This window comes from Notechis scutatus, chromosome 1, assembly GCF_049901735.1.
Source record: "Notechis scutatus isolate UNSWTSFEM ecotype Mainland chromosome 1, rNotScu1.2, whole genome shotgun sequence".
NCBI lineage: Eukaryota > Metazoa > Chordata > Lepidosauria > Squamata > Elapidae > Notechis > Notechis scutatus.
Genome location: NC_142009.1, coordinates 272,130,920 through 272,143,967, shown reverse-complemented (window position 1 = coordinate 272,143,967; position 13,048 = coordinate 272,130,920). Strand labels below are relative to the sequence as shown.

Sequence of the window (13,048 nt, the reverse complement as noted above, 5' to 3'; positions counted from 1 at the left end):
TTTTAAAATTTGGAGAAATGGGGGGAGGGCTAGTGACCAGAAGAGAAGTTTCCATGAGTAGTTTGGTGCTATAAGATTTATTCTACTTACCCACCCACCTCTGGGAACTTTCTAAATTGCTGGATCATTGCTACGGACGTATGCCAAGGGATGTTACCAGAATAAAATGAGATGCCAAATGTTCCATGTATGTATTGAAGTTACTATGCTAAGAATGGGAATAAAAATGCTAAATTGTTGGACCTTTGAAAATCAATTAAAAGGAAATGCTTCTACAAACTTATGAACTGATGTTTAACATTTCGTGCAATATACCTCTTTCCAAGGGTAATGAGAACTTGGTCTGCTTAGGTACTCCTGCAATAAGCTGAAGTATAAAAGGTACGAGAATATAACCTAGTTCAAGTATCTATATTTATTAGTAAAACAAATAATGTGTATTTAAGGATGTACAAATAGGGAATTTGTCCTCCTTTTAGAAATGCAAGAATGGTGAAATTTGATATTTCATTTGAAAAAGCAACTGTTCGCCCTGTTATTTGATAGCATTAGTAAATAGTTTGATACTAAATTTCTAATCAATAAAATTACAAACTAGGTTATCCTCTTGGTAGCATAAAGTACATGATACAAGCTGTCACATTCTGAAAATTGGGGCTTATTCGCTCTTTGTCTTGACGCATAATTCCTCCCCTTCTCATTTTGACATTCATTGAGTAGTAATTCTCGAGGAGAGCATAGATTAGCAAACCATCTTTTGTGTGACCAAGATTTGTGACTTTTTTGCTGTTTTCCTGCAGAAAATAGCAAAAAGCGCCCATTGGATACACTGGATTCACTTACTATATGGTTCGCTTAATGTGATTCATTTAATGATCACAATGACTCACTTTACAATTGTAGTAAAAACAGTTTTAAAACTTGAATCATAGCACATGATAACCTGCTTAATGTTACCTGCACCTAAAGAAAAGTACATATAAACTGCCAAATTTCTACAGGAATAAACAATGTTGTATATTTAATCTGGAACCTATTTCATCTAGGTAGAAGAAAATACTTTTGATAGCCAACTATATATATTGCAGGGGTGGTGTAAGATTAAAAAGAAATCCAAACTGCTGATGAAATTTAATTGACTTTTACAGTGCACATCAAAAGGTCTTTGAGTGTACCAACCTAAATAAAATTTAAATTGGTAAACACAAGCTTTAATTCCATGCAGCTTTAAACAAGCCACATGTAGTTTTCAAACTGACATTGATGCAGCAACATTTGTATGTCACATTAAACAGTGTCCTTGTTACTGGATTGAAACCAGTTTATACCCACTAAATCAGCAGGATATCTTCAGAGCATCAACTACTGTTTTTATTTTTTTAAATTAGAGTTTGGGTTGAGGATTTGAAAAATTGGGCCAGCTCCTCAACCTTCAAGAGAACTACCAATTATGATCATTTTCTTTTTACACCATTTCTACTGCCAAGACACCAAATTGTGGCTTTGGACATTTAAAGTTATATCAGCTACAAGAAATCGGGGATTGTTCGATTTATATTTCTCTGCTCCTAAAGGGAGACTTTGGGTCCCACTGACTTTAGTTGAAAAGCATTTAAGTTTCTTGTTACAATAACTCTTGTTGTTTTATGCTCCTATCCAAGATATTGATAAAGTGAATCTTTTCATAACTACAGCATTTTTCATAAATTGTAGCCTTGAAAGAAGATTGTCCTAAGTGACATAAAGAAGGTATATATGCATTTGTTATAACAACAACAAAACAACAAAACAACAACAATAATAATAATAATAAAATGATTAGTTATACATTTGACAACTTAATCTGAAATTTCCTTTTTAGCACATTCTAAAATAATATAGCAAAATCTAAAATATTATAGCAAAGTCATTCAGAATACGCCCCATTGTGTGGTCAAATGCAACTGTAAACATATTAAAAATGGAAATCATTCAGTTTTATGGCAACAGGCATTTAGGTTTTGTCCTTCTAAATAAAATTTCATCATGTGCCTCTGAAAGCTTGCCCTGATCTTCTGACTATATGATGGACTTTAAAAACAAATCATCATGCCCCATGAAATCTCAGCAGCAGAAAACAATGAAGTATGTTTTATCTGTTAAGAAAAGACAGATATGGATCCCACAAGTTCAGCTGAAGAAATGTGACTTAGGAACACATAATGAATAGTAGGTTTGGATAATGATTCAGATTTAATTCCGAAGAGACACTTCACAGTAGGCAAGGATACAAGCTAATGAGTTGTCTGCAGCTCCTTAAAGCAACTTTGCTTTTCCCCAAGGATTGCTTGGCAGCTATGAACTGAACCTGAACTGCAACACAGTCCTAATTTAAAAACAACAACATGGAGCTAAAAATGACATTTCTTGTGCCGGCCACAGAGGATGCAATATATCCAGATGTAGTTTAATTGGCCAACAGCTGGGAAAGAGATTTGTTTAGACGCCTTATAATTCTCTGAATTTAAGACAGAAAAATTGAAAGTATCTTTTATTTTTTTAAAGAACTGCAGATAAATCCCCACCCTCTCTCTGCCCCCAACATGGCAGAACATCTAGGCAAGACTGATAGCTGATAATGTTTGTCCACTCTGCATAACTCAAGGGTGCCTTATCAATTATTAGCTTTCCAAAATGGAGAGATGTGAAAGGCTTTCTAAGAAACTACTGATATTTTGAAAATAGATCTTTACTAGATACTTTGGCTGGGATTGTGTCCCAGTTTTGTCAAAGCAATGATGTGTGAAATCCTGACCTGATGCTCTTGCAAAGAATGTCAGCATAAGTAGTAAGTGTATTTGGGGGATGTACCAACACATGTGGAAGAGCTTATAGCTTATTTAAAATCCTTTACAGAGTTCAAGAATGCTGCATCCTTTTATATTACTGACTGCATAGCCATATCTTCTGTGTTTGGAAAGTTGGCCTATTAATATCACATAGGCAGGCTATCCGATTTCAGTATAATTCCCAAAGCATTTTGAATAATAACTTGTTTTAAACCAACAGAAGGAATAAAGCATTCACAAGAATGTATATCTCTAGCACATAATCCAACCCTTGATGTCTGAGCTGGCGGAAATTTAGATATAGCTCACTAAGCGATGCTTGATGTGAAACACCCAAAAGTTGGAACTGATCTTCATAAGATGTATAGCATACAGAAACATGTCTAAAAAAATAAAATATGAAACAAAGGCCTCCTTTGAAACCTGCAGCCCAAGCATCAAAAATTAATTTCCAATTATGATTTATCATTATTGGTTGCATTAGATGTGTGTAAAAAGTAAGCAAGAACTTGAAATATCTGGATTTTTCATACCATGTATGATAATTGCTCATTGAATTTAATCTAAATTAAATCCACAATTTTCTTAATTACCAGCTTGTATTTCTCTACTTAAAGATGGTCTAAGCACATTGGACTAATGCTTCATTTGATTTGTTTCACTATCCTTTGCCCCTACCCCAAGAAAAATATATTTTCAGCATATAAAAATGGCTGAAACTGAGTAGAAATCAAGCAGATCCTTTTCACTAGGACACAATATCTGAACCCGATACCAACAGCCTTATCAATTAGGAATTCTGGGACTAAAAATCCCAACATGTTTGAAAGATACACAATTCAGAAAATCTGTACTATATCTTAGTTCTTAATAAAACATACATTTAGTCCCTTCAGAGAGATATTCACCTCTTATTTCAATTGTTCAATCACTTTGAAATAACTCAGTGGTGCCTAAGTGGATCATATTTGTCCAGAAGCTCCTACTGCTAAAATTCATCTTAAGTATAGAGTAAATACTGGAGAAACTTCTAATGAAAATTCCATAGTAGTACACAAAGGGAACCATGGAATACACAAGAAAGAGGATGCCTATTAAACATATTTGGGTTGCCTTTGATTTTTAAAAAATATTTGGGAGGTAGCTATTGTTCTGGCCTTCTGCAATATTGCCATGGTTTCTCAGAATAGGTCCTACTGGTTTTAGGGGAACTTAACCGTAAGTAAGTGTAGGTAGCATTGCAGTTCCTTGGGATTGTTCCATGCCAGAATCAGTTGCAGCCTTTTTTTTACGAACATTTATTTAAAGGAAAGCAGACATTATTTCTTCATAGCAACTCAAGAACAGTCAGAATATCCCACCAACTGGAGTCAATCAAGGTAAACATTAGCCTAAGAGAAAATTATATATGGTTAACTGGATAAATACTTGCATAAAATTTCATTTGGACATACCAGATACCTCAACAGCTACATTTTAAGATGTAGCTCATTAATTTTTTAGTGAACCAAATGAGATTCCAATTAACTAGAAAACCCATCACAATGCTAACAAAAGAAATAGACAGAATTGGCATCCATACGGGATTTGTAAACTTTCACTGTGAAGTTCAATTACATTAACAAGGAAAGCAGAGTTGCCAGGTTTGTAATTTTTACACCAATCTAATTTATTCCTCTAGGCCCTTTCCTAGATACACTAATAAATCTTCCTTTAATCAAATCTATTTCAGAATAGGAAACTGCTGAAAAGAAATACTTTGCTGTCTCTTGCAACTGTTTACTTATTATTATAAACTACAAAAAATAATCTAGGAGGAACCAAATATATAGACCTTTGCTTAAGAAAATAACACCAGAAGATCTAGTTTAATTTTTTTTCTTAATAATTAATAATAGTCAGGAGCCTCACTCAAAACTGTAAAAGGAATATCTCCTATAGGCAAACTTATCAGCTGTAGTTCTCATCTCCAATAGCTTCTTCTACATTAAAACAGCCTTGCCTGGTTAAGATTTGGGACAATGAAAGAGATCGTTTTGAAAGTTTAGCAAAGCAGTCATTTAGCCGAATAATACAATAAGTGAATGAAAAATAATTGTCATTTCCTGAGTGTTCTCCAGCAGAGATGTTTTAAATTAGAAAGGGTATAATTTCTGCAGGGTTTTGTTGTCGTTGCTTTTCACAGTTAAATGCTGGTTGTTTAAGCTCAACAGCTGCTCTTTGTCCTGACAAAGCAACTGCTAGGGATTGATTCTATACAGAGAGTTTGCTTCTGTACAAACTTGATGGAAAATTGACAATGTATAAAACCATGACTACAAAAAAGAAACATTTGCTATTAGTTAAAGAAGGCCATAAAAAAAAATTTTGAGTGTAAGGATGAAGCCAGCAATTCAGCTTTCTTTGCTATGTACAGGGGAAAGGAGCAGCTTGGCTTAAACAGGAAGAAGACCTCTACCGGACAGATGGTGCTTCTGGACATTCTCCAGTGGTATGCATCCAAATCAAAGTAATAGATCACCAGAGAATGTCAGAAAACTTCTCAGCAGGAATAAAATTATAATCTCTAAAATTATAATCTCTAAAAATAATGTTTAGAGGCATAGTTTGCCAAGGAGAAATGGGGGAGGAAGGTTAAGACATGTTATATCACGTAAGAAAGGATCTAATTTATCAGGGATTGGCCATATTAGTAAAGGGATGTTAAGAGATTAATCCAATATGTCTGTAGGACAAAAATTGGGGAAAATCTCCTTTTCCCAGCAGGCAGAAGGAATTTCTATCTCTGCCAATTTCACACATATCAACCAACGATTATTCACTCAGTTTAGAGCATATATCTGTATATACTGTAAAAACTATTTAAGGGCTATTATTCTGGCTTAAGAGACATTGTTTTAGTGCTCTACTGCTAGAGTCATACAGTTGCAAATTCTTACCTCATTTCAGCTACTGGAAATAAATCTTATCATGGTTAAGTGGTATTTACCCTGTAGTAAGTTGGGCGCTTATAAATTGTATAAGTGTTTGTCTCCTGAACTAAGAACAAGCCTCACATATGCGTGGGATATTCACATTAAGGGTGATAAAATAATCCAGGATAAATCAACATGGATAGGTTCACACATCACTATAATGCGTAATGCATAATGCAATAAGTGTTTTGTTTACTGCAATTTGTAACCCATGTTTTAAGGAATGAGGCATGTAAATACAGGAAATAACAATTACTCAACAAGCCATGGTTCAAAGCTTCAAGCTTAGCATGATGTGTGAATGAAGCATTAGTTTTAAACAGTGTTTCCATTTCTCTGACCCCAATCTAAACATCCCTGGGAAGTGAAATTACCAACAGGGATAAACTCATCATGTACTGTGTGCTTAAAGTGTAAAAATTCTTAAGCAAGCTTTGTGTAAATGATTACCACAGCTGTGGCAAACTGCTGATATGGCTTTATCCCCAAGGAATTAAAATATTGCCAACAAGAAAAGAATAACCTCTTTACAGCAGCCTGAGCTATCATTGTTGTTGCTCTTTTATGCTTTAAAGAGAGAATTGAACATTTAATTCAAATTTGAGAATGTTGTTATAATGGGCATTTGGAAAATCCTGATCTCAAGCAGGGGTATCAAACTCAAGGCCTGTGGGGCAGATCCGGCCCATCATATGGTTAGATTTGGCCCAAAAGGCTGTCCTAGAAACAGTAAAGGACCAGCCCCATGTTCCTCGGCCCAGGCTGGCCGGATTACGATCTACAACTTGGTGGTGGCCATCCGGACCAGAACACAGTCAGCCTTAGATCCGCGGGACTGCCCTGGAGCCAGCAAGGAGCTAACCCTGCCCTGCCCCCTGGGTGTACACTGGAGACAATGGATATCCCCAGCGCCGCTCGGGCCAACATGGGCACCCCCAATGCAAGCAATGTCAAGCTGGCCACGCCCACCCCAGTCATGACCATCCAGTCAGCTGTGACCACCCGGCCTTACCCACCCACCTGTCCACAACCTGGATGCGGCCCTCAATGAAATCAAGTTTGACACCCCACATACACATATATACCTCTCTATATGAAATGGGGGCAAGGTAGAAAGATTCTAGAATAGTAGTGATGAATCTGGATATATTAAGAAGAAATAGAATAGTAACTAAAATAGAAGATTTCTATCGGAAGTGCTGATCTTTTAGACAAGAGCAGACATGGATTTGTTGTGTAGAAGATCCAAGTTTGGACTCTTGATACCCAACAATAAGACTAAGAAACTCTCTTTCCCTGAGATCTGGAAAGCCACAGCCAGAACTTGCTACTTTATGTATTTCCTGTCAGGCACAGGAAAAATATAAATGACAGTTGATTTTCCATGGGTAAAAACTTCAGGGCTTTTTGTTATGGGTAGAATAATTAACATTAGTTAATTACAGTTACCTATCTTTAAGCTGCAACTTTAAGCAGTCTTAAAAACTCATTTTTAAACACATTGAATCAGCTAAATTGAACTGAATTACACTGCCTCTAAATAAATATATATGCTGACATTTAGATATGCAACTGGTATCCCAGTAGTTTCTGGTTAAGGCTCAAAAAATCCACTTAATGCAAGATTGAAAACCAAGTTTAGTGGTGAGGTATTGACTTCTTGCGTATCAGTTTCCTCTTTGATCAAGACTGTACTGTACTTCATTTCTCTTTCAAGTTCAGAGAATTAAGGGGGGGGATGAAATTAGCTGCCTTTTATCTTTATTCTGCAACATCTGGCTCTGACTGTAGGATTTCCCACTCCGTTTCACCTATTTGTTCTTTATTCTTTCATTTGCTGAACCTAAACAACAGTTGGAGACTTTGGCTAGGTTTATACATTATGTTAAGGCGTGATTTGTTTTAACCATAGTTAGTTGAGTTGAATAAACAGAATTGGGAGGGACCTTGGATGTCTTCTAATCCAACCCTAGGACTAGGCTCCATTAACAGAGGGATAGAATCAAGATCACGTGGTAAGATCACACTTAGAATACTGCATCCAGTTTTGGTCACCATGATGTAAAAAAAGATGCTGAGACTTTAGAAAGAGTGCATTGTAAACTATTGCATTGTAAAAATGAAAGAATTTTTGTGTGAATAAGTAAAGTAGAGTAAAATGTGCTTTACTCTAATCCTGGAGTTCTTCCTACTTGGCAATAATTCTCTCTGAACATACTGAACACATTTATATGACACACTTCACAAGAGTATGCCTGCCATCTTCATGCAGTTGATCTTTGCTACAATTCATATCTTGCATAAAGGCTTTCCTCACTTCTGAATTAAAATGTTATCTTTTTAAATATTATTATCTCTGATTGTGTTGCTCTTCCAGTTTCTAGCCCTTATCAGCCAACAGGAACCCAACTGCAAATCAGGATAGCAGTGAAAGGAATGGGCTAGAGAGAGGTTCTTTGGAACTGGTCTATATTGTATGCAGTAAAGCACACTTGTCAAACTTGTCAAACTCACCATTGTTACCCAGGAAGTTCCTTTTATCCTGGGTGCAGTGCAGGACTGGGAGAGCACCCGTCTTCCCTGTCTTAAGCTGCAGTTCCAGCAGCAGTTCAAAAAACTGGATGTTTGCCAGCGGCTCTTCCCGATAGCAGCCTCCGTGGGCTTGTTTTGACCATTGATTTAGACTTGTTCCAAATTCAGCCACCTCATAAACGCATCTGGTTGCAGAGATTAAAAGAGCTGTCAAAATTCAGCAGCTCCCCAGAGCAGACTCAATTGCTAGGCTAAGAAAGGACATAATAAATGGAGGTATTTTCATAGCCAACCATGTCTTCAATTCTGTAAGTCAGCTGATCCATGGGATGGGACAGCTAGTGGGAAAGTCAACTTTCCTTCTTCATTTGGTATGTCACCCAGCCAGCTCTCCAATCCTACAAATTAACTAATCTCTAGAATTGGAGATCGGAGAGATAGAGTACTAGACACATACAGTGCTTAAGCCAGAGGACAGTATCCAAGGACCAGAGGGAGGTCTATTCATACCTGGCTAAAGTAGCCAATAGAGCCAGGTGGATTCCACCTTATGGAGTCACTTGACTTCCTCAAGGACAGGCTGTGGAAGCACGGTGTACCCATCTGAGTTATCTTAGATTGCTGTCGGCATAATAGAAAAATAACTACCCCAGAATAGCTAAGAATAATTTAATAATTTGCCTCAGGATGGAGGATGGATGGATAAAAGACAATGTCATGGGGAACTGGCAAAAAAAATAATAAGCTGCAGGGCATGTTAGATGCAACCCGATAATGAAAGTGATTATCACTCATCAGAAACCGAAGTCAAACTTGTTTTTTTCCTTTTTTTTGCCTGGCTCATTTTTCACCTTTAGCCTAGACCCCAGAAATGGATATGCTGCTCCCTCTTGTTGCCAGAACTGCACTGCTTTGTGTACCTCTTAAATATGGGACAAATTGCCCCACGGTGCTTTTTACTATAGTTTCTTGATCTTTTGTGTAAAACAGGGGTGTCCAACCTTGGCAACTTTAAGCCTGGAGGACTTCAACTCCCAGCTTTGCTGGCTGGGGAATTCTGGGAGTTGAAGTCCTCCAGGCTTAAAGTTGCCAAGGTTGGACACCCCTGGTGTAAAAAGTATGGCAAAAGTAATTGTTCAGAACATAATCAAATGGAAGTTTCCTCAAACGCTCATTAGCCTACAGTACGTATCTTTCTATCTGCTGAGCACAGTTCACTGTTGCCATAGCAATGGTGTAATACTTTAAATAGGTCTCATTCCAAAATAATATTGTGGCTCTTCATCTACTGTGGTTTAATTAAAAATAACTTTTCCTTCTGAAGCCCTTCGCCTTAGACTTTGTTATGTCCATTGAAGGAGAGGCTAGAAATGACCTTCTTAATTAGCTGATTCCTCTATCCTAGGCCTAGGATTGCTCATTTGATGTTTTTTTAAACAGCTGCTGAGGTTTAAATCTGGACTGTATTTTAGCAGAGCAATTTTTTCCCATTCCTGGAAACTGTAGTAAATGTGGTCATTGTTCAGAAGCTCCGCAACAGGGTTTTAATATGTTTTTAATATGTTTTAATACATTAAAGTGTCACTAAGAGGAAAGTGCTTCCAATGAGGAAAGTAGAATCAGAAATCAAATTCTTTCAGGTTTGGGTGGGTGGGTGGGAGGAGTCAATACATTGGCAATGTATCTGGTTTCCTTCTGGTGATGTGAATCCCTGAAGGATCTTTTTAGCACAAAACACCACATGTATGCATGCATACCATACGTGCATCGGCATACTACACAATGTCCTGAACTTGAAAGCACCTTAGCTGTGATCTGATTGATTGCAAGAAGTGTTACAGTCAATTAAGTACTTGTAAGCTGCTACAGAAAATCAAGGAACTGCCTTTTATGCACACCAAGAGCCAACTCAATTCCCCAAGCATAAGATCTTGTGCAGCTGACCCAGCAGCATCTATTTACAGTAGGAGGGAGGTGGTGGCATGTTTGTAGGAGTCGCAAGGCTTGTATGAATGCAAAATCAAGGGGAAATCTCAGGGGAAACAAACCCAAAACAGTTAGGATTAAGCATGAAGATCCAGTTTCAAATCATCCCCAACCATGGATGTTTGAGGGTGACTTTGGGCCAATTTCTATCTGCCCACCTAATGGGGAAACTATGTGTACTCCAGTGGTGGGATTCAAATATTTTTTACTATTGGTTCTGTGGGTGTGGCAGGGGAAGGATACTGCAAAATCCCCATTCCCTCCCCACTCCAGGGGAAGGATACTGCAAAATCCCCATTCCCTCCCCACTCCAGGGGAAGGATACTGCAAAATCCATTCCCTCCCCACCCCACTAACCTGCTTTCCAGCTCCGTTTTCCTGTGCAGGGCAACAAAAGAAGATCCAACTGATCAGCTGGGACTTGGGAGGCAGAGAATAGATGGGGGCGGGGCCAGTCAGCAGTGGTATTTGCCGGTTCTCTGAACTACTCAAAATTTCCGCTACCGATACTCCAGAACTGGCCAGAACCTGCTGAATACCACCTCTGATATACTCACTCCGAGATCTAAAAAGAAGGTTACAAAATCAATCAAGCAAATAAACAAATGAGTAAGCATGCTCAGCAGTAAAAAAAAAAAAAAGTACCAACTAAGTGGTTAGCAGAAAATAATGTAGTAGAGTATGTTCCAAGAGTGTCTCAGGTCCAAAGTCTAGCAAATAGTTCCCATGGCCAATCAGGTTTTGCATTTTGTCTAATTTGATCCAACATTTTTTGCCACAATACTGAAATAGCAATATCTCACCTGTTGAATGATGAAGCCAATGCAGCAAATTAGAGCTTCTAAGAAATCAAAGAGGGATACTGGCAGGTCTGAGAATAAAGTTATAAAGTAGAAAAACAAGAAAATCTCTCTAAACTTCTCCCACCACTGCCTCCCAATCCATCCTGAGCCCAATATAATGCTCAATGCCCCCCAAATGTTGTGTATCTGGGGGAGAAGAAATATGTACAGAATCTTTCAGAAAGAATCCCCAGCTGGCTGGAACAAGGGAATAAGAGTTGGACATCATTCTGCTTGTGAGTTCTTCTGCCTGAAATGACTGAAACATTACTAATTGTACAAAAGCTTTATTCTTCCCCCTCTTTCCATAAAAGTTCAAGGTCAGATTTTATTATACTTCAGCAGAGAACATGTAGGTTTCATCTATTATAACAAGCATACATAACAGAAAAAGGCAATAGAGAAAATATCATTGTGCTCATATAACAGGCTTCTTTTTGAGGTTATGTTAGATTCTCTTTCGTCTTTTTGAAGACGGATGCAAGTGGGATGTATAAAGATTCTCTGATAAAGCACAGTAAGGATTAAAGGGGAAAAAACAACTCCCCCATTCTTCTTTACCCTCTTCACCCTGGGAGCCTGTCTATTCAGAAATGACCACATCTTGGGCATCCAAACCTTTCCTTTCCTTCCCTTCCCTTCCCTTCCCTCCCCTTCCCTCTTTTCCATTACCCTTTACCCTTTTCTTTCAGGCAGTTTCCCATCTTAAACATAGGTTGGTATGCCTGTGTAAGAGACAGATACTAAACTATTGGCCTATGACAGGGGTGTCTGACGCGTGGCCTGTGGGTTGGATGAGTCACATGCTGCCATGCCCACCCATTTTAGTGAAGGGGAAAAAAGTCACGATATGTCACATGATGAAAACGTGACACCCCTGACCTATGACTTGGAGATAATTTGGTGACTGTTTGGCTAATAAGGTGAACCTTTTTCAGATATTCTAACATGCATTGTTTGTATGCATCAATTGCAAATGAGACATGGCATGTTAGCTTTACTATCCTATTTCCCCAGTCTTGTCATTTTCTAAATATGAAGTGCTTGCATTGACGTAGCATCTCCTCTGTTTACAGAAAGATACTCCCAATTTTAAAATGTGAAGATTCAAAATAAAACTCAGAGGCGGAGCAAAGTCTTTGTGACAGCTGTACTTCTCTGTGAGGGAGGTGATGAGAAGGCCTAGAGAGAGAAGCAAGGTTAATTTTCTTGTTCCTCCTACCATGCCTAGAGCTTTCACACATTCCAACTGTCAGCATGCATAGAGTGGTTATTTTCTTCCATTTTTCTGTCATGTTCAAACATTTCAAACATCATGGTAGCAATTAGCTATACAAGGCTAACAGGCCGCATGCTTGTGAAGGTGGTGGTATCCCTTAACAAGCTTTACAATGCGTGAGACAGTTAACTATTTCATAATATATATTTTCCACAGTTCATCCAAAGGTGAGACTAGAGCTGCATGCCGTGAAAAGGGTATAGTGTCTTTATTATATAAGTCTCTAGTTTTACAAGTCATAATTCTGAAAGCTGCTCTTATGTTCCACTCTGGCCAAATTCCCCGATAAGAAAGGATTACATCTTGCTTTCTATTTCTTTCAGTGGTGAAAATTCCTGATAGCATAGTATGGTTGATTTCAGGTAGAAGCATTGGCTTTATAGTCAAGGGTAGGTAAGAGCAAGAACATGATAGCATTCAGCTCTGCAGGTTGCTTCTACCAGTTCTATCAGCGGATCATCTTCAAGAGTTCTTCTAAGTTCCAATATTACAGTACCCTGTTCTTTCCAGCTGTCACCACAGAGGAACACTGAAATAAATGCCAATAACTCGAGTAACTTCCATATGATCAAATGCCAGCCTATGCAAATCAAGAAAAAAAATGGA

At 38.0% G+C, this 13,048-nt stretch overlaps 1 long non-coding RNA gene across 3 annotated transcripts in view; it reads right to left on the bottom strand.

Moving 5' to 3' along the window:
• The window catches only part of LOC148133377 (uncharacterized), a 42,324-nt gene that overhangs the window by 21,754 nt on the left and 7,522 nt on the right, over positions 1-13,048 (bottom strand). For 2 of the 3 annotated variants that reach the window (XR_015746704.1, XR_015746706.1), the window contains exons 2-3: positions 10,679-10,886; positions 8,318-8,520 (exon numbers count right to left, since the gene is read on the bottom strand). This is a non-coding gene — a long non-coding RNA (uncharacterized LOC148133377). Of the gene's footprint in view, positions 1-395; positions 2,136-8,317; positions 8,521-10,678; positions 10,887-13,048 lie in introns of those variants that run through there. The other variant, XR_015746705.1, reaches the window with a different exon arrangement.